The following is an 8,811-nucleotide window of genomic DNA, read 5'->3' on the forward strand; positions in this document are numbered from 1 at the left end:
CCTTCCACATATACCTACTCTCCTTGTATTCAAGTGCCCCCTGTGGAGGCCACCCAATATGAAATTAAGTCCTGTATAATCCAAATGTTACCTTCATTTTATGGACTTAGTAATGAGGACCCTTATAAACATCTTGAAGAATTTCTTGAGATATGCTCAACTGTCAAAATTCACAACTTCTCCGATGATGCTCTTAGGTTAAAATTATTCTCTTTCTCACTTAAGGACAAAACCAAATACTGGCTACATACTTTGGATTCCATGACTATATCAAGCTGGGACCAGCTGCAAGGAGAGTTTCTCAAAAAATATTTTTCCATAGAAAAAACTAATCAAATAAGGAAAGCCATAACTAGTTTTTTCCAATTAGATGGAGAAATATTTCATGAAACATGGGAGAGATTAAAGGACCTTATTAGAAAATATCCCCACCATGCTGTACCCAAGTGGCAATTAATCCAATATTTTTATGATGGGCTATCTGAAAGACATCGACAAATGGTCGATGCATCATGCAGTGGGACATTCATGCTGAAAAATGAGAATGAGGCATGGCAACTGTTTGAAATTTTAAGTAAAAATTTATTACATCATATGTCTGCCTCTATTAGAGATAAACCCATGTTAAACCCAAAGAGAGGTGGAATATATGAAGTAGGAAATGCTATAGATATCCATCATAAGGTAGATGAATTGTTCCAAAAGTTAGATCGATTATTAAGTATAGGACAGTCACCTTCTCCATCCCGTCAGATACAAGATATATGTGCATTGTGTTCGAGCCCCACTCATTATGTGAATGATTGTCCGGTTGCACCACAGTTTTCTGAATATGTACAAGAACAAGTCCATCAAGCCCAAATTACTCATAGATCAGAGAACAACCCCTATTCTAGTACGTACAATCCAGGATGAAGAAATCATCCAAATTTCTCATGGAAACCACAACCGGTGGTTCCTCCAGTGCAACAAAGATCAGGTTATCCGGATGCGACTTATAGACATCCATCTCAGTCACAATACCAGAACCCTCCTCAACCCACTCCGAGTACTCATAGCTCGGCTTTCAAAGAAAAGGTACTGCAAGCACTTAAAGGACTAGAAATGAATACCCAACTCCTTCACTCCCATACGCAATCAATAGCAAAGCTAGAGACCCAGATAGGTCAGCTAGCAACAGCTTTCAGTAGGAGGGAAGAAGGCAAATTACCCAGTTAGCCTATTAATAACCCAAAAGGAAAGTACATGGTTGAAAGCTCCATTGGTCTTGAAAATTTTTTCGAACATGCCAAATCGATTATGACCCTTAAAAGCGAAAAAATCTTAAATCAACTTGAAGTAATCCAACAACAAGAGCAACCAATTTCAGCTACAACAGAAAAGAAGAAACTTGAAGAGAAGAAAGAACCTATTAACCCAGCACCTGCACCTAAAGCTCCATTTCTCAGTGCTTTAGAATTCTCTCTGCCTCTTGATAAGAAAGGTATAAAAATGAATGAAATATTGGAACTGTTTAAACAGGTTCAGATAAACTTACCTCTTCTCGATGCCATTAAGCAAGTTCCAACCTATGCTAAATTTCTAAAGGACCTGTGTACACAGAAACGAAAATCAAAGGCACAAATACCAAGAAAAGTCCACCTAATTGAGCAGGCTAGCTCAGTTTTTCAGCAAATTGCCCCACCCAAACTGAAAGATCCAAGTACCCCAATTATTTCTTGTGTCATAGGGGACCTCACGATTAAGAAGGCATTATTAGACTTGGGTGCAAGTGTCAACCTTCTCCCGAGCTCTGTATATGACCTATTTGGATTTGGAGAGTTAAAACCTACGACAGTGACCTTATAACTAGCAGACCGATCCATTAAGGTACCCCGTGGAATGCTGGAAGATGTATTGGTGAAAATAGATGAATTTTACTTTCCTGTTGACTTTCTTGTGCTGGATATGAAATTTGACAGCAACCCCAACCAAATACCAATCATCCTAGGTAGACCCTTCTTAGCAACCGCTAATGCTTGTATAAATTGTAGGATCGGAGTTATGGATGTATCTTTCGGAAATAAAAAGCTAAGGTTGAATATTTTCAATGCATCTTTGGGACCACCTGTGTACGACCATAATGAGATCAACTTGTTAGAGGAAGTTATAGAGGATAAAGCTCCTGCCTTGCTCAACTCAGATCTTTTACAGGCATGTCTAACACATCTTGGAATGGATAATTTTGATATTGATGGATACACTGAAGAAATACATGCTTTGCTAGAACCCCCCAATTTTAGCACCAATCCCCCTTGGACTTTAAAGTACGAGCAATTACCAATTCAATCAAGCCCTCTGCTACCATCCTTAGAAGCACCACCTACTCTAGAGCTAAAGCCTCTTCCTGCCATGCTGAAATATTCATTTCTTAGATCCAATGACACCCTTCCAGTGATCATTGCATCTGACCTAACCAACGACCAGGAAGACAAACTTGTCGGGGTACTCAAAAAGCATAAAGAGGCTATAGGGTGGTCAATTGCCAATTTGAAAGGTATAGATCCTTCTGTTTGCATGCATCATATTCACTGTGAGGTTGAGGCAAAACCACATAGGGACATGCAACGAAGATTGAATCCGAATATGCGGAAAGTCGTGAAAAAGGAAGTAGTGAAATGGCTAGATGCTGGAATTATCTATCCAATTTCGGATAGCCAATGGGTTAGTCCAACCCAAGTAGTACCTAAGAAGTCAGGTATTACCGTAGTAAAGAATGATGAGGGTGAGTTAATTCCTACTCATGCAACAACTGGTTGGCGAGTATGTGTGGACTACCGAAAGCTGAATGCCGTTACTAGGAAAGATTATTTTCCTTTGCCTTTTATTGATCAAATTTTAGAACGGCTAGCAGGACAAAGTTTCTTCTATTTTCTAGATGGATATTCGGGATATAATCAGATCTCGGTATTTTCTGCTGATCAAGAAAAGACTACCTTCACATGCCCTTATGGAACATTTGTATTTAGATGTATGCCATTCGGTCTCTGCAATGCACCAGCCACTTTTCAACGGTGCATTTTGGCCATCTTTTCTGATATGGTCGATAAATTTTTAGAAGTCTTCATGGATGATTTTTTAATATTTGGCTCTACCTTTGATGATTGTCTTCAGAACCTAGCCAAGGTTCTTCAACGATGTATAGAGACAAATTTGGTTTTAAGTTGGGAGAAGAGCCATTTTATGGTTCGTGAAGGAATCGTGCTTGGACATATTGTATCCAAGCAGGGGATTGAAGTAGATAAAGCAAAGGTTGAAGTAATCTTGAAATTGCCTCCCCCAACCTCGGTTAAACAGGTGCGATCCTTTCTAGGCCATGCAGGTTTCTATAGGTGCTTCATTAAGGATTTCAGCAAGATATCACAACCCTTGTGCAACTAGCTTGCCAAGGAAAATTCTTTTGATTTTAATGAAGATTGCCTAACTACTTATAATAAACTCATAACTGCCTTAACCACTGCACCAATCATAAAATCTCCAGATTGGACCCTACCATTTGAAATCATGTGTGATGCTTCTGATTATGCTATAGGGGCAGTCCTTGGGCAAAGATTTAATCGAGAACCGCATGTAATTTATTATGCAAGTAAAACTCTTTCAGATGCTCAATTGAATTACACCACGACTGAAAAGGAGTTACTCGCTGTTGTGTTTACCCTAGATAAATTTAGATCATACCTTTTGGGCTCCAAGGTCCTAGTATACTCCGATCATGCAGCACTAAAACATCTGCTATCCAAAAAAAATACAAAACCTAGGCTGATTAGATGGATCCTTCTATTACAAAAATTTGATTTAGAAATTTTAGACAAAAAGGGCTCCGAAAACTTGGTAGCAGATCATATTTCTAGGATCCTGGTAGAACACAATAAAGAAAGGATTAAAGATAGGTTTTCGGATGAACAACTCTTTTCAATCTCTTCCACTGATCTTCCCTAGTTCGCTCATATAGTCAATTACTTGGCAGTGGGACAAATCCCATCTCACTGGACCCAACAAGAGAAAAATAGATTTTTCTCCCAAGTAAAGTACTATTTCTGAGAAGAACTAGAATTGTTCAAATATTGCCCAGATCAAGTAATCCGACGTTGTGTCCCCGAGTGTGAAGTCCAAGGTATTCTTACTTTCTGCCACTCGTTAGCATGTGGGGGACATTTTAATAGAAGAAAAACTACAGCAAAGGTGTTGCAGAGTGGATTTTATTGGCCGATACTATTCAAAGATGCACATGAATTTGGCCGTAATTGCTTGCGATGCCAGAAAACAGGAAATATTTCGAGAAAAGATATGATGCCCCTGTCCTCTATTCTTGTTGTAGAAATTTTTGATGTTTGGGGAATTGATTTCATGGGACCCTTTCCCTCCTCATTTGGATTCGAGTATATTTTGGTAGCAGTGGACTACGTATCAAAATGGGTAGAAGCTATGGCAACCCGAACCAATGATCACAAAGTCATGATCAAGTTCATTCAGCATAACATCTTTAGTCGATTTGGATACCCAAGAGCCATAATTAGCGATGGGGGTACACACTTCACGAATAAGCACTTCGACATGCTAATGAAAAAATATGAAATAACTCATAAAGTTGCCACACCTTATCACCCCCAGACAAGTGGTCAAGCTAAGGTCTCCAATAGAGAGATCAAGCATATTCTTCAAAAAATGGTAAGACCCGATAGAAAAGACTGGTCAGCACGCTTGGATGATGCATTATGGGCTTATCGTACTGCTTTTAAAATACCTATAGGAATGTTTCCTTATCGACTTGTATTCGAAAAAGCTTGTCATCTGCCGGTGGAATTGGAACATCATGCATTTTGGGCCATACGGCAATTTAACTTTGATATAAAAAATGCAGGTTCCAATAGAAGACTTCAACTAAATGAACTTGAAGAGCTACGCAATGAAGCGTATGAGAGTGTCAGAATTTATAAGGCTCGAACTAAAGCATACCATGATAAATTTATTGCATGAAAAATATTCGAGCCCAATCAAAAAATTTGGCTCTTCAATTCTAGGTTGCGTCTGTTTTCTAGAAACCTTTGCTCACGTTGGGACGGACCTTTCATTGTAACTCAGGTATTTCCTCATGGAGCTATAAAACTCAAAAATCCTAAACAGGAGAACACCTTTAAAGTGAACGGTCAGCGATTGAAATCTTACATAGATGGAATTAGTAATGGAGAATTAATTGAATCTGTTGATTTTGTGGATCCAATACCGCCATAATACTCAATTCAGTCTGGCTGAAGACGTAAAACTTAGTGCTTGTTAGGAGGTAACCCAATGATTTCATTTTTTTTTACTTTTTACTTTACTGCAGCTGCAAAAATTTAGAACAAAAGCTTATTAATCAATGAAGCTATCTTCAACTTTCGAAGCAAAATTATCCCAGGTGCACTCTCTCCTTTTATTTTCGTTGCTTTCCTACTCCATTGAGGACAATGTAGATTAAGTTGGGGGGAAGAAAATTAATGAAATCTTTGAGTATAGTCAGAAATAATTAGTTTTGTGTATCCAAATTTTATTTTGATTAAGAGTCAATTAGGCATCCTAATTAATGAATGATTAACGGTCAAGATAATTTTAGAGATACTGAGGAATAAATTATTAAAAAAAAATCCAATAAATGGCAGGATTTAGACTAAACCAAAATTTAAGGGTGATTCTACAACCCTCTTTTTACTGATCTCAATAAAGAATCTGCTTCATGAGAGATTGGGTGAAAAGATCGAGGTATGCAAAAATTTTCTTTAAAATTTACTTTTTATTAAGGAAAAAAAAAAACATCGGTTTTCTACTGAGTAACCGGGCCCTTCGTCTAGGTAAGCATTGTGGTTCGCATAAAAAGGTGGGCAATGTTAAAAAAAAAAAATAGTGGATAATAAGGGGATTAAATTACAAGAAGATAATAAACTTTTCTCACATTAAGTTAGAGGATTTAAAGAGTAAAGTAGAAAGTTGGTGAAAGAAAAGCTCTTGAAATTTCTTTAGTTAATACTCAGCCACTAATTAGGTCAAATTGATAATCTAATGAAGTATCTCTTTAATGGTCTGACCAAGTATCACCTACCTTTTGGGATGCCTAACTTAATTTTTTATTCAAAATCAAGTCGGTACATAATACTGAAATATCTATTTTACTCGAGGACGAGCAAAATTTAAGTTGGGAGGTGTGATAAATACTTAATTTAAGTATTTTAAAGTAGAAAATTATATTTAACTTATTTTATTTATTAAGAATTTGATATTTTTTTTTATATTTTACAGGAAAGGTGATTGCCGATACAAAGAGTCCGATTCGCAGATCAAAAAGACTCAAGTTTGAAAAAAATTAGACTTAAAATGAAATTAAAATAAAAGAAGGATGCATACGGTATTATAGAAAATGAAGATACTATGCAAGGAATCCAAAAGGATATAGCGTCATTTTAAAGAAACAAAAGTTTCTTTTTGTAATTGAAAAATTTTTGTAATTTGTTTCACGGGTGCTTTCCTCGTGAACGCGGCATTGCGGGCGGAATGCGGACGACGTGCAGGCGGGTGCGAACGCGGGTGCGGCATTCGGACGCGCGGTCTTTAGTATTTTTTTCTTTAGTCCCATATCGAAAAATCATGAAAAACTCCTCCCTCCTAACACCTATAAAAAGGCTCTTGTACTTCTATTTGAGGATCATCCCAGAAATTCTTCTAGAGCCTTGCATAGAGGAAAAGAAAGGGACTACTTCATGAGCAGCTAGGCTAGCAGTCTCGGGAGTAGAGGAGAAACTTTGTAACGACACAGAGCGAGTTTATTGTTCTAAACTTTCTTGTATTTCTTTATATGCAATAAAGATTATATTTTTTATTTAAATTATCATGAGTTCTTTATTTGCTCTCTTTCATATGCTTTTGTTTATGCTTTCCTGTTAGATTAATATTAGGAATAATTTTTACTTTCCGGAGACGCACCGTGATCTATGGATACGGGGCGTGCCGAGGAAAGAAGAGTTGTTTACCTAATACTTTTTAGAGATGCACCATGATCTATGGGTACGGGGCATGCCGAGGAAAGATAGGTATTTTTTCTAAGATTAATCGCATCAATTTAATTAAAAAAAAAAAGAGATACAACTCTACTAGTACAAAATTAATTCAAAACTTTCGAGCTCTTTATTTTCTTATTACATCAATTTTAAGATAATTTATTTTCTAAATCAAAACAATGCTTCTTTCTTCTATTTTGCAATCTCAACTTAGCCCAAGGTCCCTGAGGATACAATCTCGACTCATCCTACCTACGTAGTGAGTAGAGTTATTTTTGGTGCTATCAATGACTACGCATCATATCCTATGAATGTGCATTTGTCAGATCTAGATCCAAATTTATCTGTAACTAACCGTTTGACATAGGTCGGACACCCCCAGATCCTAAGGTGTGAAAGTGCTGGCTTACGTCCTATCCATATCTCATATAGAGTCTTAATTATAGACTTACTTGGAACCCTATTTAACAGATAATAAGTCGATTTGAGTGCATATCCCCAGAAGGATATCGACAAGCTGGCAAAACCCATCATGGATCAGACCATGTCTAACAGAGTCCAATTTTTCCTTTCAGACACACCATGATGCTGTGGTGTTCCTAAAAGAGTCCATTGGGAGAGAATCTCATTCTCTCCTAGATATATGAGAAACTCACCAGAAAGGTATTCCCCTCCTCGGTCAGACCGAAGAGTTTTAATACTCTTCTTAGTTTATTTTTTTACTTCACTTCGAAATCGTTTGAATGTTTCAAATGAATCTGACTTAGGTTTCATTAGATAGACATATCCATATCTAGATAGATTATCTGTGAAAGTGATGAAGTAGAAATATCCACCTTTAGCACTTGTGCTAATGGGCCGGCATACATCAGTATGTACTAGGCCCAAGAGCTCAGTAGCTCTCTCACCTTTTTCAGTAAAACATGACTTGATTATTTTACCAAGAAGATAGGACTCACAGATTGGAAGTGATTCACAATCACTGACTTCGAGGATTCCCTCTTAAGTCAACCTGTTTATCCTGTTCTTGTTTATATGACCTAGCCTACAGTGCCATTAGTAGATATTTGATACACTATCTAATCTAGGGTGCTTGCTAGTAGAATAGACTACGTTAACAGGTTGTGATAACATATACACATCATTGTTCAAATATCCATAAAAAATAGTAACACCATTCATAATGATATTACAAACTTGTTTCTTTATTAAAATTTCATAATCATTTTTGACTAGAAGGCCTATAGAAATAACATTTAAAAAACATTGAGACAAAAATGACAATCATTAAGAACAACGGTATGGGACTCAAATACAAGTTTTAAGATTCCTAATGCTAGGATTGGAATTGGTCTTCCATCTCCAACATTCAGGAACCTCTCACCTTGCTCGAATCTCCTACTGACCTGCAACCCCTGCAATGAATTACAAATATGGTAAGGGCTACCGGTATCCAATACCCAGTCAGTTATATCACAAATGGAGAAATTGTAAGGAGTTATCATATAAATACCTTGTCCAGTAATAGCTTGCTTCTTTCTCTACCTGTTTGGATCCAGGGAGGTAATGTACTGAGGACAGTTCCTCTTCCAGTGCCCCCTCTTCTTACAAAAGAAGCATTCAGCTTGACTCTTATCGGGCTTGATCTTTCTGGTCTGGTCTTGCACTAATGTCCCTGTCTGAACTTGCACCTTCTTCACTTTGTTCTTCTTGTTCTTCTTTTCTTTCTCAAAGGGTCGAGAAT

The 8,811-nt window shown here is 37.2% G+C and overlaps 1 non-coding gene across 1 annotated transcript; it reads right to left on the reverse strand.

The window, feature by feature from the left end:
* Positions 1–333: 333 nt before the first annotated feature.
* Positions 334–439, reverse strand: LOC140854208 (small nucleolar RNA R71). Its single transcript, XR_012137341.1, has one exon. It is a non-coding gene; the product is annotated as a small nucleolar RNA R71 (small nucleolar RNA).
* Positions 440–8,811: the final 8,372 nt, after the last annotated feature.

The sequence above is a fragment of the Elaeis guineensis genome, chromosome 15 (genome assembly GCF_000442705.2).
Source record: "Elaeis guineensis isolate ETL-2024a chromosome 15, EG11, whole genome shotgun sequence".
In the NCBI taxonomy this organism is placed as follows: Eukaryota; Viridiplantae; Streptophyta; class Magnoliopsida; order Arecales; family Arecaceae; genus Elaeis; species Elaeis guineensis.